Source organism: Gallinula chloropus (genome assembly GCF_964237585.1).
Source record: "Gallinula chloropus genome assembly, chromosome: 11".
NCBI classification, from domain to species: Eukaryota; Metazoa; Chordata; class Aves; order Gruiformes; family Rallidae; genus Gallinula; species Gallinula chloropus.
Genome location: NC_140096.1, coordinates 5,882,599 through 5,905,037, shown reverse-complemented (window position 1 = coordinate 5,905,037; position 22,439 = coordinate 5,882,599).

Below are 22,439 nucleotides of genomic sequence, written 5' to 3'. Positions count from 1 at the left end.
GGGAAAGTACATCACAACAGAGACAGGCCAGCCACAAGACCGTCACACCACAGACCACCGTCCCCTGCATGAGAAGCCCCTCTGTGAGGCAAAGGCTCTACATAAGCAAGGTGAGACAGCTGATAAGCTGGCAAAAAACCTAACCGGTGCCTAGGCCAACCGTACAGCCTCTGCCATCCCTGCCCATTCCCGTGAAGACCGGCATGGTAACGCCATGTAATGTGACATCTGAACGTCTGACGTTGAACTCTTCAGGCTCTGGAGACACTCTCGGTCTCGTGCCTAGGGACAACAACAGCTATATGCAAAGACAATGATCACAGAAATGGTAACAGAAATTCAGACAGGGGCTAACACTCATTGGGTAAATGAATCTACGGGGCCCAGGTAGAAGCAATGCCAGCCCTTTCGGTCCAGCATGCTACGGTCCTACCTTCCCCAGGGGCAGTGGCAGTAAATGTGAACGACTGACCGGAAACTTCTAGTGACACAACCACCCATATTCTGAAGATACGGCACAAACAAAAGTAAACAGGAAACACAGGATGGGTGAAAGGAAAGAATTAGCTGGCGGAATTTTCTATCACAGGAGACCATCAAGCCAAGAGCTTGGATAAATTAAGCAAACCAGGCATCTTACAGTAAAAAGCGCTAGTAGAGCTTTGTTACAACCACGCCAGACTGCAAATACGAGCTCACATGGCTGGGCATAAATCCATCTCCTGAATGCTTCAGAGTGAGAAGAAAACTTTGCCCAGGAGAACCCCCCACAGTGCTGCTCGCTTCCCGGTCTCCCCACAGCCCCCTCCGACACAGCCAGCACAGACCCCTCCTGCGGCCAGAGAGTACTGGGTTCCATGCCCGTATCACTCACAGCACTGACGTAGCATGCAGACACAGATCCAGCTCACATGTATCGTTGTTGGGAGACTGCATAATCGCCTGGCTAAGCCCATGCAAAAGCAACACAAGAAGGCCTTCTGTACACAAGAAATTCTCAAGATTTAAAGTTTTAACACAAGCTAACAAATGCCAGGGATGAAAGAAATCCCGGGATGAAAGATCTCCATGACACCTGCTTTGAATAAAAAGATACTGCTACAAAAATATCAGAGACCTGCTGGTCTAGAGCCTTTGCTACATGTCATTCCCCAGACATCAATTTGCAGTAGAGGCACACAAAAGCAGTATTACGCAGATTACATGCTACTCCCCTGAACTGCAAACAAAATCCACCCAGCACTACCACCTCGCTGTCCAAAGCACCACTGAACTAAAGCCACCTTCTCTCACTGTTGGTAAGACGACTTTGCTGGGGATCAGGCACGCAGCTGGGTTCAATGCTGATCTGCAGAACCGACAGCTCCTCCCGCACACTTGGCTGCGGCTCGGCTTTACCAAACGCTCCCAGTCCTTCCTCATGTCCACGGGTACCAACCCTTTGGCATGGACCGCAGGACAGCTTATCCCCAATTCCCGCATCCTCCAGGCAAAACCCTCACCCAACAAGCAGGTGACACCACGGGAAGGAGGGGAGAGCAAGGCACCAACAAAGCATGGCTCGCTCGGTTTTATGCCACATGGCTCATTTACTCGCTGCTGGCAGCTTCCACCAAGCCAGGCTCGCCAAGCACCTGACTGTATGCACAGGTAATGATTATAAAGCCAACTCAAGCGGGGCTAAAAGTACACAAAGATCTAGCATAAAAATAAAACAAAAGTGCAGTCCTCTCCCGGGTGAAAACAGAGGACTTTGAACGTAACAGGTGGATTAAATAAATACAATTTTGCTCCCAATTCTCAAAATATTTCTTTTTAAATTCCCTCCCAGACCAAAAATTATCATTTTTGGGAAGCAACAGCAATTTCACTGCATTTAACATGCAGAGTACCCATCTCTCTCAGGGCTGAACACAAACACAACGACAGCAGCATCTGCAAAGCCCCCGTGCAAGGAGCAGGGCAAGGCCTGGAGCATCCATGGCTCTCCTCCCTGGATTCTGCCCAAGGAAAAGATTATTTCCTGACACTGCTTTTTGTTTGCGACGGGACATAAACTTTACTGTTGGGCTTGGAGAAATGAGCATGGCTGGTTTGTTATTGCTCTGGCTACCCTGGAAAAGCCTCAATATCTGAGAAGTGCTGCTGCAACCTTGCATTGGTGGTTGCATCCCGCACCCTGGATGCCAGCCCTAGTCGGACCCCTTTGTCCCCAAGCCTTGCCTGTGTCTGTCATAGTCCTGCAAACGCGTTTCTTTCCAAAGACAAGGAAAAGACACACACATGATCCATGGTGCAAACATCCACGAGGCATCACCACCTCAAAAGAGGAGGACACCATCAGAGCACTGCCCTGCAGGTGTACCCCCTTGTCCGCGTACCGGCTACAAAAGTTAAAGCCCACTGGCCCCAATTCTTTTCCTTTTGTTTTCCAGGGTTTTTTTAGATTCAAGAGAGTCCTCATGATTCACAACTCAAGATTTCTATGGGCTGCCAGAGCCTCGCCTCTGCAAGGAAACAGCAAACACAAAAAAAGGAAAAACAAAAGCACAAAAATCCCCCCTCCCCAGGAAAGCGCCGGGGGAGGTGCAGAGAGGGGGACGAGGCGGTTGGGGAAGCCGGCCGCTTGCTCCCCTTTTCTGCCTCCCTTTTATTTCTGCTGAGTGTAGTAACACTTGAACTGGCTCCCTTTATTTGCAGCCGGATACGCGCTTTCAAAGATACTGTACTACTGTGTAGGCCAAGCAGGGACTCTCTTTCTTCCCTTAGTTAGGGCTTTTGGGAAAATAATTATTCACCAGAACTGCCATCGCGAACAGAGAAAGCTAAATCAATGTAGCTTTGTATGGGCCATTGCCGCTGCAAAGCAAATACTCCATCAAGACATGGATCAGTGAGAATTTTATCACTAGGAATCCTTATGCACATCATTGCGTGTTTTTAATATCCATCTTATCACCTGGCACACCCCCTCCTTCCCCTCCCCGTGCTCCCCGCACCTCGCCCTCCCCACGGATTTGTCTCGTGTCCCTGGCAGCCACCCGGCTTGGCCACAGGATTCACATGCTCAGTCGAAACACCTTCAATACACACCCAGGTTTATTACCTTTTAAGAAAAAAAAAAAAAATCAAAATAAATAAAATAATAAAAATTGCCATTAAAGCATTGGTGCATAGCAGATTTATTCACTGAACAGGTGGATGTATTTAACAGACTTGACACGCATCAAACCCTACTACGGGCTTACATAACCGCTCCCCACTTGGCAGCTGTGCTGCTTTTGTCGAGTATTTGTTTTTAAAAAGTGCTTCGCCCCAGCCGGGCAGCGCTCACACGCTGAACAACCGCGGTCTTGCGCGGGGCACCGGCCGGGGAGCCGCTCGAAATCGCATCCTACCTGGCGGGAGCACCGAGCCGTCATTTTCTCCTGCATCCTTCCCTCACCTGAGCCGAAAGCACAAACCGAGCCCCGGCGCGGAGCGTGAGCCCCTGCGCAGCCACACACGCACCATTCACTTTCCAGCAGGCTCTCTGCCGCGGGCACCGCCGTTACCGCATTACCGCGCCGCCGACAGCCGGTACCCCCAGCACCCGGACCGCGTGCCCGGGTACCGGGATGCGAATGCTCGTACGGAGGCTCCGGGCGACGCCGGCCGGAGGGGCTGGCGCGGGCCAGAAGGGCCGCACAACCCCGCCGAGCGAAGCGGGGGAACCTCAGGGACGGTCTCTTAGGCACAGAGCCGTTTTGTTTCAGGCAAGCGGCTCGCTCAGGCCCCGGCTCGCACAGGCGCACCGCTCTCCCCCAGCCGCACGCATCCACCCGCGACACCCAGCCGCCGGATTCCCCAAATACGCACCCATCCCGCGCCCGTTCCGAGCGGGAGGCGGAACGCCGGGCGGCATCCCGCAGAGAACGCGCGTAACCTCCGCTTGCACCCGCCGCCGGCCCCACTGAGGCTTGTTTGGGTTAGAGTACTGCAGGCCGCCTCGCGAGCGAGGGGCGCAGCTCGTTTCGGGGACGAGGGCTGCGTTACACACGCGCACACACGCGGGGCACATCTCCCGCCCGGCAAGCGCAGCGCGCCGCGGCCGCACGGAGGGCGAGCGGCGGGGTGACTGAGGCGAGCGGGGTGAAACCCGCCCGAGCCCGATTCGCCGCCGCTCGCCGGGCGGATGGTTAATCGTATCCCCGGCCGCATTTTCCGCCGGGATGGAGTTTCAGACAATGAGCCGGGTTTATTCGATGAGCCAGCTCTCCGGTTTAACGCGCGGGATGACAGCTACTGCCAGGGCCGGGGCGTTTCTTCGTTTAGAGAATTAAATCCATTAAAAAAATCCCATCTCCCCCCTCCCCCCGCTCCGCTCCCCGCGTTTATTTTGGTTTTTGTTCTGGCCGCGGCTGAAGTCAGCGCAGCCCCTCCTGCCCCCATCCCCGGCCGCCGCCGCTGTAAATAAACCGCGCCGGGGCGTGAGGGGAGGCGGAGGCGGCACCGGTGCGGGGCACACACAGACACACGCTCCCCCCGGGGCCCTGCGGGGCGGCGCCCCCGCCCAGCGCGGCACCTGCCCGGGGGGACGCGGCGCCCGGCGGGGGGAGGCGCCAACTTGCCCGGCGCAGGCCGCCCCCCCCCGCACCCCCCCCCCACCGCACACACACCGCGAACACCGGCCCCGCCGTGCCGCGCCGCACCGCTCCTTCCGCCGCCGCGCAACTTCCCCGCAGGCCTCCGCGCTCCGCACCGCCGCGCAGGCCGGCGCTGCCATCAGCATCAACACCCCCCCCCCCACAAACCACCACCCCCGCCACCCCCTCCCCGCTCGCCTCACGCCGCCTCCCCTGCGGCTCCCGCGGGCGCGTGTCCGTGTGCCGGGGTGCGTGTGTGTGCGCGCGGGGAAGCGCCGCCGCGGCGGGACTCACCTCAGCGCTGGGCCCGCGAGGGAGGCGGCCGCGCGGGGCCGGCGGGTCCCCCCGCCCGCCAGGCGGTGTCGGCGGCGGCGGCGGCTGCGGCGCTCAGCGCTGCTCCATGCGCCCGGGGCCCCGGCGCGCGCAGGTGGACGCGCCCGCCCCCCCCCCCCTCCACCGCCCCGCGCGCGCCGGCCCCCGCCCCTCCCCCCGCGCGCCGGCCCCCGCCCCTCCCCCGCCTCCGCCGCCGCAGGGTCCTCGGCGGAGCCAGCGCTCCCGGCCCTCAGCGCCCCGCCGCCCGCCGGCTCACGGCCGGGCCCCCCGCGGCGCGCAGCCAGCTCGCGCCGGCCCCGCGCTCCCTGCGGCGGGCGGGCGGGAGGAGGGAGGGAGGAGGGAGGGGGGGCGGCTCCCGCCTCGCCCCTCCGCCGCCGCCTCCTCCTCCGCTGCGGCCGCTCCCTCCTCGCCGCCGCCGCCGCCCCCCCCACCCCGGTCGCCCGTGCCCATTCAGAAGGTGCCGGGCAGCGCCGCCGCTGCCATTGTTCCCTCCCTCAGCCGCGGGACCGGCGCCCGTTTCCCCCCCCCCCGCACTTCCCTGCCGTCCCCCCCCACACCCTCCGCCGCCCGCGGGAGCGCGCACCGCGCCGCCACCGGGCATAAAGGGCGCGTCGCCGCGACCCCCACACGCGGGCCCGGACCCCGGCGGGGCGGAGCAGAGCGGCCTCACCTGCCGCACGGGCCCGGGGCAGCAGGTGCCGCTCCCGGGGTAGTGGCGCAGCCTCCGGCCGGGGGATGCGGGAGGCGCCGGGCAGCCCGCCCGCTTGCCCGGCCGGCCCGGTGCAGCGGAGCGGCATCCCCCCCACCCCCTCTCCCCGGGCGGGGGACGGCGCACCGGCGTGCGGTTATCGCGGCGCTTGTGGCGGGGGTGGGGACGGAAGATGGGCGCCGGGGGGAAGGCGATCCGAGCGGCGTGCGCTGCCGGGCAGGCCGGGCCGTGCGGCCGGGAGCCGGCGGGCACGGCCGGGCGGATGGCGGCGGCCCCGGGCACCGCTCCGAGACAAAAGTGGAACTCCAGTCCCTCCCCGTTAGCGCTCTGAAGCGGGGACACACACACGACACAGCAGCTCTGGTGCCGAATTCTCGCCATGGCAGCGTGGAGACGCAGCGGCGCCGCAAACCGGGCTGCTTCTTGGGCCGGGCGTTAAAGAGCGGCTTAAAGATGGCTCGGGACTTGCCCTGTGCCCGAGGAACGGCCAAGGCAGGAGTCTGCGAGGTCATGCGACGCATCCCTTGGCGCAAGAGCCCACCGGGACCCCTCCATCACCCCTCCATCGCTCTGCCTGGAGCTCCGTGACACCCGCAGCGCAGTGAGCCTCGCGGGCGCCCGGAGCTCCAGCCCGGGAAGTTCTGGTATTAGACCCGTGGAACAAGTTAGCAGACAGAAAAGTGACCCAGACACACGTATTTAACTGCAAGGGAAGGAACGATGAGTATTAGCCTTTCAGTTTAATTAAATTCACTGTGATATTTAGCAGAGGTTCCTATCCTTAAGTTACCGCTTGAGCTTGCAGGAAATCCTGCTGCCTTTGCCATCCTCAGCAATACAAAGTTGATGAGGTAAACGCTGTGGCTAAAATGTTAACGCATCGAGTGCTTCAGCCCTCATCCTCACAGCGTCAGCGAGCCCCACGTGTCCGTGCGGCAACAAACCAGCAGCAGCGTACAGCAGCGTACGTAACGTGCTCCGGACCCGCAGTGCTTCACCCTCCAACTTGGGTGCTGCAAGATAAAGCAGCGCATCCCCTTTGCTCCTCGTTCATGGCGGTACCCAGGATGTGCTGCGCAGCATGTGCAAGTGACCACAAGTAGGCAGGGCACGTACTTGACGTGTGACACACACTTGACGTGTGACATGCTGCTGTAGTATGTGATTTGGTGAAGGCCATGGCCCAAGTCGTCACCACAGTGGCAGCAGGTCCCGCTCCTATCCTGACTAACCATTTTCCTCTCCAGCATCGCCATGTTGCTGTGGGAATCCCGCAGCTAGGGATCTGCACCTTTGCACATCAGCAGGCTCTGCCAGGGTGCTGCATTTCATGTCACTCTCCCATCATGATCTCCACAGGAGGATTCAAGTAACTTAAAGAAGTTAAGTCAGGTGAGATGGAGACAGAGCACTGGCAGTGCTTGGTAAACCTGCATTGGGATGCTACACAGTAACTGCTTTCACAGTCTCAGGGGAGGTTTTGCCCTCTCTTCCTTCCCCCTTTGGCACACTCACATTCAGGCTGCTACCTCCAAAAGTGCTGCCTGAGGCATGCCGGCAGAACCAGCAGCTCCGTGGGAATCACATGACTAGAAGCACCAGGGCACCAAGTTTGTCAGACATACCCAGCTCCTCCGGCTGCTCTTCCGGCTGCCTGCAGAAAGGAGTTGGCAGCGGTGCTCTGCACAGGGAGCCTCACGGGCACCTATGGAATCAGCAGAGTGTAACCACATTGATACAGTTAGAGGTATCTCAGGGGGATGGAGATACACGTTTGGCTAAATAGGCACCGCAGCTGGATCCTGTTTAGCAGATGACAACCCAGGTATATGTTTAAATGCTGCTTTCCAGAGCAAAGGCAAACGCCGGGCTCAGAGATCACCCCTGCAGCCACGACACAGCAGAGCTGTGATACAACAGCCTTGACACTCGCTTACTCACACACTACTCATTTAAGGTACTTCAATTATGGGGCTACCACAATACGAATCGATCCGCAGCATAAAATTCTGCAGAGCATCTTGGGCAATCTTAAAAATTAACAGGCTGTGCACTGTGATCCTCTTTATGTACTGCTGCAAACACGTGAGAGGTGCGCTGACATGATGGAAGTGCAGCAGCCCACCTTGGCTGGGGATTCGTCTTCCCAGCTGCCAAATAAAGAGACTCACAGGTGTGAGAACAAGGTGCTAAGAAAACTCCTTTTGGCAGGGAGAGACAGACAAAGCCCCGAGCAAGGAGCAATTGCGATGCCAGCCAGCGCCTTGCTCTGCCCTGCCGCACCCCCTCCCCGCTCTCCTGACCTCCCCAGTGCAGTGCAGCCACAACCTGCATTGCAATCATTCGCTACAACCTGTAAGATGGAGCAGATCAGACGTTTACATCTGTCCCGTCCTCCCAGCTGTATCCACAAAAAACCTGTGTGACCAGACGCACAGTTACGCCAGGAGCCTACGCCTGCCTGTCAGTCACTCCAGGGAGCCAGAGTCTGAGGGAGCAGAACCTGGATTACGGCAATGGACTGATTCTTTCCAGCAAAGGCATACCCAGGAAGGCTGAAATCTTTCCTTCAGCCCAGCCTAATTAATTTCTGCCACACACAGCCCCTTGGCTAAGCAGTACCAGAGGGAAAGACAGAGGTTCTCAGGAGGATTCTGGTTTAGTTGTGGCACACCACGAATGGGGTTTTCAAAGATGTCAAATCCTGCACTTTCAGGCAGGCGTGGGAAGCCAGGGTTCTAGCAGAAAGCTGTCCAGATGTTATAAGCCATGAGAAAACCAGAGGAAAAAGCAGCAGGGTAACAGGAGACATTATCATCTGATCCCACCCAACCATAAAGGCCTGGAGAGGATTCCTTACCTCTCTCTGTCAGACTTTGAGGCCAAGCCCTGAACAAGAAGGGTGTAACTACATGTGGAATGGAGACACTCCATGGGGGAAAGGCTTTGGGGCAGGCAGGTGAGGGCCCCCTCCCTCCCTCCCTCCCTCCCGATGCACGATTCAGAACTGAGGGCCTGTGGTGGGAAGCAATGCTGAGCCTGCACAGGGATTCGCTCTCACTGAGGCTGAAGCAGTTGCTGCAGGAGCAACAAAGTTGGAGCCGTTGACTGCCACGTGCTGGATTTCCCCTTTCCCCCCGTCCCACCTGGCAAGCCCTACAGCTTGGTCAAAAGCCCAGCAAAGCCCTCCCCAAGAGAGCTGCTCCTTGCGAGCCCCGTGGTTGCAGAAAGACCCCCTCACGCTCCTGACTTTGTGCATCCCCTGTCCAGTGCGCTGCTGCCTAAGAGGAGCTGGAGAAACAGTGCTGCTGTCTGTGCCCTTCCTCACCTTCCTTCCCTGTGTGGGGGAAGGAAGGTGAGGAAGGTCCCAGGTTAGTTTTCCAGGCTTCTCTGGTCCTTGAGATGCTCCTTGTTCTCTCCACCCAACACAATACAACCCAATCCAACCCAACCCAGCCCTCCCTTGCAACTCAGAAGGTCCCAGTAGGTTAGTAGCCTCTGAGGCTCCCATGGCCCGAGGGGACATTTGAACTCTGGTCCCCCAAACTAGCCCATACCTAGTTCTATATCTGCCCCCACCTTCCTCCCAAGGTTTCAACTCCATATGGTGACTCTGCTGAAATTGTGCACTTGTCTCACCATGTTTCCACAGCCAAGCCCCTCGTTATTGGTGGCTTCTGACCAGGAGGAAATACGAGCTTACATTTGTGCCTTGGCCGAGACGAATGCTCTGGGGACAGAAGGCTCTGTGTTCTCTCCTCTCCTTGGCAGGACTAACAACCTTGGGCACTTCAGGGGCGGCTGCTGTGTTAGCGGGGGGAAAAGGAGGAGGGGAAAGAAACAAAACCAAAAGAAAACCAACCACCGACAGGAGGAAGGAAAGAAGGGAGGAAAGGAGGGAGAGAAGGAGGAAGACCAATGTGTGTAATGACAGCTTCTGAGACGGCACTCTAACTGCAGCAGCAGAGCTGGTGAGCTGCTCAGCTCTTGATGCCCCCAAGCCAACACCCCTGATGCTGCCAGCATCCCAGAGCGCCTTCTGCACCCCCCCGCTCCTACCTCTGTGAGCCCATTGAGGGGACTGTTGGGTGGACAAATATCAACTGGAACGGGGAGGTGGTGTTGAGTCCCTGGGTCAGGCTCCTGCGTTCCTGCTCCATGTTTGGCTTGTGTGCAGTGAGTAGCCTGTGCAGGCCTCACGCACTGCTCGGGCAGGGAGCCTTGGTCCAGCACGTGCCTGGACACAGTCAGACCTGCTTGGGATTCATTAGGGGGTTGATCTACTCTGAGGCAGTAGATCTAGTGACCTGGATGGGGCTGGATGCCTTGACTGATGATCTGCAGAGGTGCAGTAGATGTTTCCGGATATCCCATAGCTCAAACCTTTTTGCTGCTTTGGCCAAGCTGGCTGACACCTGAAACTCCTGGGTGAAGATGGCAGTGAGAAAGAGCTGGCAAGGTTAAACAGGTGGAAACTCAAATTTCCTTTAACACTGCTGTCTCATGTTACACAATTGTCTCTTCTTGGGGCGGGCTGCAGGAAAACAGAAGTGAAGTCCTGGGTGTTGCTGATGGAGTTGTTCCTTGCAGCATTCACACAAATTATTTCCTTTCTTCAGGAAACATTAAGCTTCTTGTGCTCAGAGGCACCTGAGGCTTTCTGCTCTTGCTTCAAGTACTGAACAGAGGTTACAGGGAGGAGAGCTGATGAAAACGGTTGGTTTTGATGCAGACAGGGCAGCGGCATCCAGAAGCCACGAAGACCTTGCCACCCTAACTGCTGCTTGGCTGGTCTTCAAAAGTAAAGGTTAATTCTTCTTCCCAGTAAAAGCATTTGCTAAAATGAACGTTCACGAAAATGTTCACTTCCTTTCACAGAATCACAAGGTTGGAAAAGATCTTTAAGATCATCAAATCCAACTGTTCCCATCCTGTGCTAAACCATATCCCTAAGTACCTCATCCACCCTTTTTTTAAACACATCCAGGGTTGGTGACTCAGCCCCTCCCTGGGCAGCCTGTTCCAGGCCCTCACAGCTCCTTCAGGGAAGAACTTTTCCCTCCCAGCTGAGCTGACCCTGCACTGGGGCAGCTTGAGCCCATTGCCCCTCATCCCATCTCCTGTCCCCTGGCTGAAGAGACCATCGCCCACCTCTCTGCACCCTCCTGGCAGGTCAGTGGAGGTGGGGAGAAGGTCTCCCCTCAGCCTCCTCTTCTCCAGACTGAACACCCCCAGCTCCCTCAGCCCCTCCTCATAGGATTTGCCCTCCAGCCCCTTCCCCAGCCTGGTTGCCCTTCTCTGGACTCGCTCCAGGACCTCAATGTCCTTCTGATGGTGAGGAGCCCAGAACTGGACCCAGCACACGAGGTGCCGCCTCACCACTGCTGAGTAACCTGAGCATCCCCAGACTTTGAACCTGAATATCCTCAAACTATTTTCTGGAGGCACTGAAAGCTCGGGAAGGTCTCTGAGTTAGCGGCAATTCAGCCTCAGCCTACAGAACCACCCAAGCTTAGCTCTCACCTCTTTTAAGCCCTATTTAATTATGCAACTTGACTGCAGCGAGAACAGAGTTTTGCTGAATATGCAGCAGTCTCGTTGTCATCTTCCCATGCGGGGAGACAGAGGAAAAGACCATTTTATTTAAAGTTCAAGCATTTCTATGGGGCTTGACTAGCATGGAAAAGATGGGGCCCTCTCCAGTGTATTCCTCCTGTGCTGTGGGCACGTACCCGAACAGAAAGGTACAAATCTTGAGGGCTCATTAACTACAGGACACACAGTTTCATTAACGTGCACTAACCGATGACTCTCCCATTACCACTGCTGCCTCCAATCAAAGAGTCATTTATGGAAAACAAGGGCAGAGGGAGCAACGTGCTTTGGCAGCTTTCAGATTATAAGCCTGGATCTTTATACCCTCAGTCTTATATTTTTACGTTAAAGTATCATGAGATATTACCGTATTTTTCATTATTATTTGTGGCACTAAATACTGCAGCACACGCTGCCAGATGGCTAATATTCAGAATAAAAATAATGCAACGCCAATCTTAGACTCAGGGAGAATGTACCAGCATGGATCCATCCTGCTTCCCCCCTCACACAGTTAAAATATGAGCAGACTCAAACCCTGGCTTTCCAGTTGAGCAGAACAGCCCAGTACAGCATTCCATGCACACACACAGACACGTATTTAAATACATATGTATAAAAAAGGTAATTCCTTTCCATTTTAGTCACATGTTTCAAGGGCCTTAATGTAACACACGGGCACATCTTCCTTCACTCTTCAGAGGTTATTTTGATGAGTACAGAAAACCAAATAGTTTCAAAATGAATTAGGAACATAAGAAAAACCTTTCTCCAGAAACTGTTATCGGTACAAAATACTCTTTTTTTTCTTTTTTTTTTTTAATATATAAACAGCTTGAGTCCTAAACTTAACCAGATGGAAACGTGCCTACAAAGAGTTGGATCTAATTCAGATGAGACTGACAGCCAACAGATGAGCCAATTTAGACCATCCTATGCCAAAAATGGTCAATCATGTTATCTTATGTGTGACTCTACTCTGGCAGATGCCAACTCTATCCAAACAACTTCAAGCATCTTTTTGGAAGACAGGATTATTTTACACACGCTTTAAAAAAAAATAATCATAATAATGCTTGATTTTTCTGGAAACATTCCACTTGGTTTCAGCATTTTCACAAGAGATTTTTATTAATTTAAGGATTTTTATTTTTTTAGAGCCTCTGAACAGAACAAATGCTTTCCAAAAGACTGATTTTTTCCAAGCATGGATTGAAAAATATACAAAATTGCAGTTCAGTGACAGGCTCCTGTTTACTGAAATGTTAATAAAAGGAAAGCTTTACACCTGCTAAGCCAGTTTGAGGTAACATGTTCACTCCCCAAACCACAAAAAAACATGACAGCACGTAGAGTTTAAACCTATTTCCCTCATCATCTTCCCCCCAAAATGAAGACTAAAGTGAAAATTAAAGGACTTTTATTTTACAGGGATTACAACCAAGCTGGGTTTGGTTTGGTTGGTTGGGGTTTTTTTTCAACTTTACTTGTAATTCATCACATCTCAATGAAATGTATTGAGTTCTTTTTTACCTTCCAGAAGCCGTATTGACGGATGTGCTCTCAATCCACCTCAGACCAGAAGAGGAAAGGGCTGTCTCCCCTTTCCAAGAAGAAAGGGCCTCCTCCTCTGTCTCCACTCTAACCTCTCCGCTCCCCCTCGCGGGAATATAGTGCTGCTAACTTACTTCTTACCCCGAATTTGAATAAGAATAGGCTAAAAGGGGAAAAAACCCACTTCTTCAGTTATTAGCCCATCCTAAGAGCACAGGACCGTTCAGTTCATTCTCCAGTGCACCCCATAACCTGTACTTAAGCCCCGTATCTGCTGTCAGCTTGGGCTCTATTTGAACTCCACCTGAATTTTAGCTTCGCGCTGAAGCCCTAGGAGGTCTCCAGTGATGGGTTTTCTCCATCTGCTCATTTGAGAGCAGCAGAAACCTGTGTAAACGCTTATGACATCATCGTCTTTCACAAGGTACCTCAAAGGGCCACATTTTAGAAGATTCACATCTACAAATCGATTACCTCCAGAGATGACTGCAAGCTCTCCTTCCAAAGAGGGCTGCTAGATAGCCTGTAGTTTGGGTGTCACCTTAACCAACGTTCAGGTTTCGGCTGGTGTGAACATTTATGTGGTTTAGGTAACCATACCCTGCTCACATCAACCCCCATCCTGGGCTGTATCCCCAGGAGTGTGGCCAGCAGATCAGGGGAGGGGATTCTGCCCCTCTGCTCTGCTCTGGGGAGACCTCACCTGCAGTGCTGTGTCCAGCTCTGGAGCCCTCAGCACAAGGACATGGACCTGTTGGAGCAGGTCCAGAGGAGGCCACAAAAACAATCCAAGTACTGGAGCACCTCTGCTGTGAAGCCAGGCTGGGAGAGTTGGGCTGGTTCAGCCTGGAGAGAAGGCGGCTCCGGGGGGACCTTACAGCCCCTTCCAGTCCCTGAAAGGTGCCTGTAGGAAGCTGTGGAAGAACTGTTCCTGAGAGCATGGAGTGATAGGGTGAGGGGGGATGGGATTAAACTAGAAAAGGGAGATTCAGATTGGGTATTAAGAAAATGTTCTTCAATATGAGGGTGGGAAGACACTGGCCCAGGTTGCCCAGAGTGGTGGTGGAGGCCCCATCCCTGGAGACGCTCAAGGTCAGGCTTGATGGGTCTCTGAGCAACCTGATCAGATGTCCCAGCTCATTGCAGGGGCTTGGATTAGATGGCCTCTGAAGGTCTCTTCCAATCAAACACATTCTATGATTCTCCTTAACTAGTTCTGGCTAGTTTGTAGATTATTTTGTTCTTACACCTCGGCAGCACGTTGGGCTCCACTCTAGAACTATTTTAAGGTGTCTCAGCTAATCCTCACAGAGCCATAACTATTTCTGATGCTTTCAGAAACAGACCAGTGTTTCAAACAGCACAACATGCTGCAGGCTGATCCACAGAGATCACTTTCCATCTGCCATGGGAAACAACCTCAGTGTGATTCACAGGCAGGATCAGAGATGCTCTGTGCCAAGCTGACCCAAGGCTGGTGAGAAGGTATGGAGCCCTTGCAAAGACCCACAGCCTGCTGGGGAAACTCTTGAGAAGAAGGTAGGTTTGGGTTTTTTGTAATTTTTTTAAGTAAAGGAGGTGGGTTTGGGTTTTTCTTTTTCTCTGTTTATGGACAGCTAGTCAATGGGTAAGGAAGTCCATCAGTCAGCCACAGCCAGGCTGATCACAGGCCTCCTACAATTCTAGACAAACATCTGGCAGAACAGCAAGAGGCAGCTCAGCACAAAGGGCTTCCACTCACCCTGTTGTTCCCGTACCTCACAGCTGTTTCCCACCTCTGTTGTATGATCCATGATTCAAAAACTGCTTTGGAAACAGTTGGGCGAGTCTGCAAATACTTTTTTTCCTATGGCCGCATTCTTTTAGCACCTATTTTCAAGAATTTAGTTGACCACGTTGCCACTACCTGGTAACCCAGCGTTTTTTTGAGTTCCTGTGCAGCCATTCTAACAGGCCTTCAAACAGGTTCAGTGATCATAGAATGGTCTGGATTGAAAGGGACCCCAAGGATCACAGAGCTCCAACACCCCTGCCACAGGCAGGGCCACCAACCTCCAGGCCTGGAGCTACACAAGGTTGCCCAGGGTCCCCATCCAACCTGGCCTTGAACACCCCCAGGGATGGGGCATCCACCCCCTCTCTGGGCAGCCTGTTCCAGCCCCTCACCACTCTCTCTGTAAAAACCTTCCCCCTAATATCTAATCTAAATCTTCCTTCCTTTAGCTTTAATCCATCCCCCTTGTCCTGCCAGTCTCTGCCCTTTAACAAGCTGATTCCCCTCCTGTTCCTCTGGTCCCCTCAGGTACTGGAAGGCTGCAATGAGGTCTCCCCACAGCCTTCTCTTCTCCAGGCTGAACAAGCCCAGCTCCCTCAGCCTCTCTCCATAGGGGAGCTGCTCCAGCCCTCTGATCATCTTCACGGCTCCTCTAAATCCATTCCAACAGTCCCACATCTTTCTTGTACTGGGGCCCCAGCTCTGGACACAGGACTCCAGCTGGGGCCTCAGGAGGGCAGGGCAGAGCAGAGAGGGACAGTCCCCTCCCTGTCCCTGCTGGCCACCTGCTGGGTACTTTAGGACAAGTGCATATTAAAACAAGTAGATGTTGCCCACAAAACATCCCATAGAGGAAGCTTTGGGCGAGGAGCCATATACTCAAGTCAAAGGGCATAACAAACTAATCTAGCAAAATCTTTTTATGTAAAAGGATGGAGCTCTTCTACTTGACCAGCCACACTTAGGCATCTTGCACGTTGCAGGCCTGCTACACTTAGATGACGTATGTGCACCTGGGAGTTTACATCTCTTCTCACCCTGCCCGTTCCATTCTGAATTGTCGCCGAGCTGCTCTGAACCATGAAGCCATTAGTCTGTGTTTACTTCCCACGTAGACAGCGCTGGTCACGTCAAAGCACTCAACAGCAAGGACTTTGTGAGGCTCTTCTCATCTACTCTTCTGTTCTCTGCAAAGTTCACAGGCTAACTATTTTCACTTCATTATCTCCTGCAGTCAGAGAGAAATAATCCATTGAGTAACTTCCCTTCGCTCTGGCTCAAGCACTCAGGCTGCGCTGCGGTCATGCCTAGAGAAAGTCACCTGGATGACAACACGGGTGCTGGAGGAAGGCTTCCTGCTCCTGCTCTGGAACACAGCCACTCCCTTTGACCATGAAATACCACTCACATCTCACTGCAGCCAGCAGGAATAAACCTGTGCACGGTGTAACAGGTGTCACCAATGGTTTCCAGATTGTCACAGCTTTCTGACGTTTTCTAGTAGCTGGTTATTACAAGACTCTGCAAGTCACCTGCCTGCAGTGCGGCCCCTCTCCCTGCTCATCGCGTCCCGACTGATGACGTGAGCTGCCAGACTGTAAACTCAAAGTTGTCAAATAGCTGTAACTTGCAGATCTAGTAAAAGAACTTAGCACTCCTTTGAGCAGAAGACTTAAGAAATGCATTCAGTGGAATTCCAGGTCTGTGAAAGTCCATACAGTTTGGAAGAGGATCTCCATAGTTGAGCTCAAATGTCAGTGAAGCAGCTTTGGTCTGAATCACAGACTGCCATGAGACTGGAGCTCCCACTCCCACTGAATTCATTTCCACAGAGACTTTAATATTCCATCTGAAAACAGCCAGTGGTAGGATCTGCTTCCTTAGGTCCCTATCAGAGTCACTTGGACACATTTGCCTGGACTTGATTGCTTTCCAGTAAACTAAGCAATGGCTAGGAAGCTTGGGGCTTACATTAAACTAAACCCAACAAAATAATCAATGGATAAAACACTTTTTGACAGTTTCTGGAGCTGGTCAAATACAGCAAAGTAGCTTTCTGGATTTCCCTTTTGGTTTCACCTGTTATTTGTAGTGTAGCAATAGGATGAGGGGGAATGGGTTTAAATTGGAAGGGGGTAGATTTAGATCAGATATTAGGAAGAAATTCTTCACTCTGAGGGTAGTGAGGCACTGGCTTGAGGGTGCCCAGGGAGGCGGTGGCTGCCCCCTCCCTGAAGGTGTTCAAGGCCAGGTTGGATGGGGCCTTGAGCAGCCTGGTCTGGTGAGAGGTGTCCCTGCCCATGGCAGGGGGTTGGGACTTGATGGTCTTTGAGGTCCCTTCCAGCCCTGACCATTCCATGACACCATGATTTGCATCTGGCTTGCTGTCACTTACTCCAACACTGTTTATATTAGGTCACCTTCTCAGTACTGCAGTTCACCTTCAGTTGTTGCCTGTTCCTCCTCTTGCTAACTGGGATCTCAGGTGTGTATTTAGTACAGACACACACACACTCTGGGGGGGACCAGGGACAGAGCCCAAAGGAACAGCATGAAGCTGCGCCAGGGGAGGTTTAGGCTGGGTGTCAGGAAGAGGTTCTGTACTGAGAGGGGGGTCAGGCACTGGCACAGGCTCCCCAGGGAAGGGGTCACAGCCCTGAGCTGGCCTGAGCGCAAGAAGCACCTGGATGATGCGCTCAGTGCCCTACTCTGACTTGGCTGGGTCTGTGTGGAGCCAGGAGCTGGACTCGACAGTCCTTATGGGTCCCTGCCAGCCCAGGAGACAACATGGTTCTATGATTCTACATCGGCTTCCCCATGTCAGTAACAGTGGCAGTCCACTCCTCGGGGGTCGAGCTGGTTTGCTTACCTTGCCAACGTTAGTGAGCTGCTCTTAGAGCATCCTTCCCACTGAGCCCGCAGGACTGTCCTGAGACTTGACCTGGTGCCTCATTTTTTGGTGAGTTCTTATGATCCCAGATCCAAAAACCCAAACCCCACATACACTATTTCCCCCAGAAAACAGTCTCAATCTTTTATCTGTGTTCTTCAAAACCCAGGAAGCTTCTCAAACCACCAATGAAAGACAGATACGTGCACCCCTGTGTGAAAAATGCATGAAGAGGCATCTCCATCCTTCAAACGCGTCCGAGCCTATTTTGTAATTCATGCAGGAACTGTACTTGAAATGTTCATTCCGAATTACAGACTGACCTTCACATTCCATTCTCTCTCTCACCAGTGCAAAATGGAAACTTTTCATCTTTTCAGCCTCCACTTTTCTAAATTTTTCTTGGTGGACACACAAGGCCAGCCAAACCTCGGGATGACACTAGCAGAGCACTTCACAACAGTCTCGAAGGACACGACACAAGCTGATACGCCTTGTTTCAGCCCATTCCTTCCTCCCCATAATGGAGGAGGAAAATTTTTGCCTTTCCTTTTCCCTCTTTTTTCTCCAGGATAAGGTTGATAGCTTTACAAGACACATTTTAAGTTGGTGTGACATAAACGCTTTACCTGACAATGTTATCAAGGGCTGCAAAGCATTGAAAACTGGAAATGAAATGTGGGGGAGCCGAGATGTCACATTAGTCTTTCAACTTTGGGAACGCTATTTTAAATTCTGCCCAAGACACTAGTAAAAATGCTTGTATTTTCCTCTTCTTTTTGAATTAATAAATTCACCCAGTACCACTTCTCACCCGGGAGAGGGGCTGCACTGAAACACCCAGGGCACTGAGGGCACGGCGGCTCTGCGAGGGCTTAGCTTTAACTGAGCACACAGACCGTGTTCCACCAGCCCTGCTTTCAGAAGCTGCTCAGAAGGAAGTCTGTCCTCATTTACTCTCACAGGACAGGTCTTAAAAGGCACCTCCCTTTAGCCTGGCATGCAGCTTGCCAGTATAACCAGTGCTTTAGCCAGTGCTGTGCAAAAGAGTGATTCTTACTTTAGGCACCCTGGCTGGGCTCTATCAGGGTCCTGGTGGGAGACGAGAAGGAGCTGGGGACTGGAACAACCTTATCCTGCAGACATTCCTCGAGCAGACTGATCCCTCAAGGTTCCTGTTGGGTTTCCCATCCACATCGAGCTCTCATCTTCTCCTTGAGTTTGGTTGTGACATCTGCAGAAACCAATTAAAAGTCACAAAACAAGAATTTAAATGCTATTTTTTCCAGGGATGAACCATTTAAGGATTTTATTGAAATCAGGTTTATAGACTGAAGTCAAGTAACTGAATTCCAGAACATCCCCTCTGCAGGATGCTCAGAATCTGCAATTTGCCTCCCTCAACATTTTATCAACAAGACGCCTGCCCATCACAGCACTGCTGCACCTCTTCCCAGTGCCTGTTCTAAAATAGCAGTTGTATTTTTCTAAAGATGCCCTGACTGCTTCCAGGAAGGACAACACACTCTTCAGCAAGCAGTTAAAAAAAACATCCAGTTGCCATCAAGTCTCCCATCCTGTGCTGTAAGAGCCCAGCAAACATCAAGGCTAAAGGTAGGGAAGGCTGCTGAGATGCTCAACTAACCAAGATAAATGTAATTGGAAATGTTTCACTGGGAAGCAACAGCTAATCGATAGAGTACTAAACTGTCACTTCTGCAACCATTGTTTGAACGCAGACGGGATGTTAAATGAGCGTGGTAACCTCAAAACGACTCCTAATTTATGTGAAGATTACAAATCCAGCATTTTCTAATGACTATTTTCCTTGGTGCACACATGCAGCTCAAATTAGCACTCATAGCAGTTGTTTGAACACACAAAGAAGGAAGAACTCCACTACGGTCCCGTTACAGCTCCTTCCCCTCAATAATCAATGGTGGTTTTTTGTCAGCAAAACACTTACAGAGCTCTCCTGCATGGTATCATTACAAGATGTAAAGATGAACAAATGAACCTCTGGAACTGAGAGCTGGAAGCTCACCTGGCCACACTTCAGAACAAGGCCACTGGTTCTGGGATCTCGCAGCCAGCCATTCGCTGCTTCATTCCAGACTTCGCTCAGTGCCAGCGACCTCGGGACAGTGCAAAAGCAGGACCAGGGGTACTGCAGCTGAGTACGGTGGCAGCACATCACAAATATCAAAATTCAGCAAAAATGGGCCGTAACATACCCCTACATCTCCTACTTTCTCATTTGGCAGTGAGAAACCAGAGTTACAGCAGCACGGAACCAAGCCACAGCCAGGAATTAGCCATAAACTCACATCAAGGGCTCAGCGAACTCCTACAGCAGATCACAGGAGTGCACATGTCTAAACATGGTACATAAAGGTGGCATTAATGTGGTATGAAAGGTGACACACATTGCATGAACTTACCTGCCGGACCCATCACCTGGAATGTGGCCGCTGTGCGCTACCCCGCAGCCCCACTGCTCCTCACCCAGTTCCGCAAACAAGGGCTTCCACTGAGAGGGGCAACCTGGCCCTGTTACCAAAATCACTGCTATTCACTTGCCGTGCTCTTTCCTCTGGGAATTGCAGGGAGCTGGAAGAGCCCTTTTGTCAGGACACCCATTGCTGTTTACAAAGATAAACCCTTTATTCAGCAATAATTATCTATACACAGATGAACAACAGGACCAGGGGTAAGTAGTCTTCCAGCAGAACGTTTACACAACACAACAGTAAACTCGTTTCTGTTGGGCTTGAGCACCTATCGCTTTACTCTACGACATGTATTTTAGCTTCCCTTCTGAAATGAGACTTGAAGGTGATTTAGTATCTCTGTGTTAAGAGATGGAGTTAACTACATGTAACAGAACTGCAGGGAGTAAACTGAAGCCTCGTTCATAGGCAAAGCACAGATTCCTGTTTGTCAGAAGCAGAACAGGCTCCCCACCAACCAGCTCCAAGTTCCTAACTTGGAGGCTAGAGCAGCCAAAAGCACGTTGGGTGTTCACATCCCATGCTCAGTCCGGTTTCACGTGGGAGTTAAAAATGAAATTCCTTATGTTTGTGGCCAGCAGATGACTATCCACCTGCTGCAGGAAGCTGCCCCCTTTTTAATGGCCATTTCTCACAAACACATTTCCTTTAAAAAGAGAGCGCAAGGGAGGGGAGATTAGATGGTGTTGCCCGCTCTAACATTGCAGACAAAGATTTTATAAAGGTAGTAGACAACTTGAATTCAAAACCAACACCTGCTGAAGGTCCAGAACATGAAAAGTTGCTGTTTAGAAAGTGATGTTGCAGACTGCTGAGGAGCATTATTACCAAGATCCACAGAGACAAGTGAAAGAGCTCCAAAAGAAATCTGTCCCCTGTAAGGCTTCTGGAAGAGACGCCACACATCACACATACAGGGCGCTACGGCGAGTTGCTCCAAAGCCGCAACTCTCCCATTCAGTGTGATTTAATGTCTGCTTGACATTAAATGGTGACACTTTGGAGTCGTAGTATATGAGGAAAAATAATCAATTAAAGCACCCACAACGAGGCGAGAAAGAGAGCACCAGGTTCACTTTCCAGCAGGTAAGGGACCTGCTGAGTATGGCTCCTGCACCCCACCTGCTGCCGCACAAAGCATGACCCGCAGCGTGCTGTCCTTGCGCCTGTCTGAGTCACATAGGGCTGCAGAGGATCCTGCTTATTTAAGACTCCTCAGCCAGGCACTGACGACTCTTGCTTTTTAAAGGAAGTTTTTATGCCATTTAATTTGGGAAAGCACTGGGGAGAGAAAGCCCTTTTCACTCTCCTTAGCACAGATGCCTTTTTTTTCACTTTCTTGTCTCCATTTCTTGTGTGTCCCTGCTGAATTTACACTGAAGCACATCTCTAACCTGTGCCTAAGCAGCAGCCAGACCAGCATGGAGAGAATTCCTTCAAAGCAAACCACAGACACGTCACAAGCACTTAACTAGCAGCTCCATGACACAGGAAGTTTTCAGTCACTTCCAGAACCCACTGCTAGACTTCAGAAGGAATATTCCACTGTAGGAACGGGCACCTCTATTAGAGAATGCCTTTCGGGAAGAGTCACCTCCTGCCATTCAGTCTGCTTAACGTTGGACAAAGCTGTTGCTTACCAACTGGCATCAAAAAGGATGGTAGAGATAGGCAATGACCTTATAGCTCCATCAAACCCTTCACAGACATGAAGAAACACGGGTCATTCCCAATGTTTACCACCTGGAAAAAGTCCTCGTGCCCAACCTGCAACACCCAAGGCTCCCGGAGGAGTGGTAAAGTCCACCCCCAGCGACAGAATGCATCAGCTTTGTACAATCACTTATTCAGCGGAAAGCTTCCCTCCTCAAACACAACCCAGTCTGGCATCACAGTGGGTTCTGGCTGCAGACCTGGCATCTCCTACGCTCTCTGCAGACCACGACCAGGATGTCTAAGCCCTACAACACAGAAGAATCTTCACGGAGAGAAAACTTTCCCTTCACCTTTCAGACCACAAAATGTTTCTGATACTTGTGCCAAGGAAAAAAAAGACATCCCAAGGACCAAAGTCTGACTTTTCACAGCCCTCACACATCACCTGCTGTGTGCAACAGCAGGCAAGATATTTCATTCCAAAAACTAGCTCTTGCAGGGCAGGGAGGGACTGGAGAGGGACATGCCGTTTGGGAAGGGGTGGGGGGGCTGGGTGGTTATTAACCACGACAGAGGAAAGGAAGATGCCTCTTAAAAAGGCTTTTTAAATAAACCTTCGCTCCCAGTTCCTGGAAGTGCAGAGATAACTGCACCTTTAGAGTCAACCCTGCTGCTGTCAGGAACTAAAAAAAGGAGACAATTAGTGAAAATAAAAGGAAGATTGTAAGCTAGAAGAACGCTGAACTGCCACTACATTAACAAGGCTTCACTTCACTCCTGCGCTCCAAGGAGG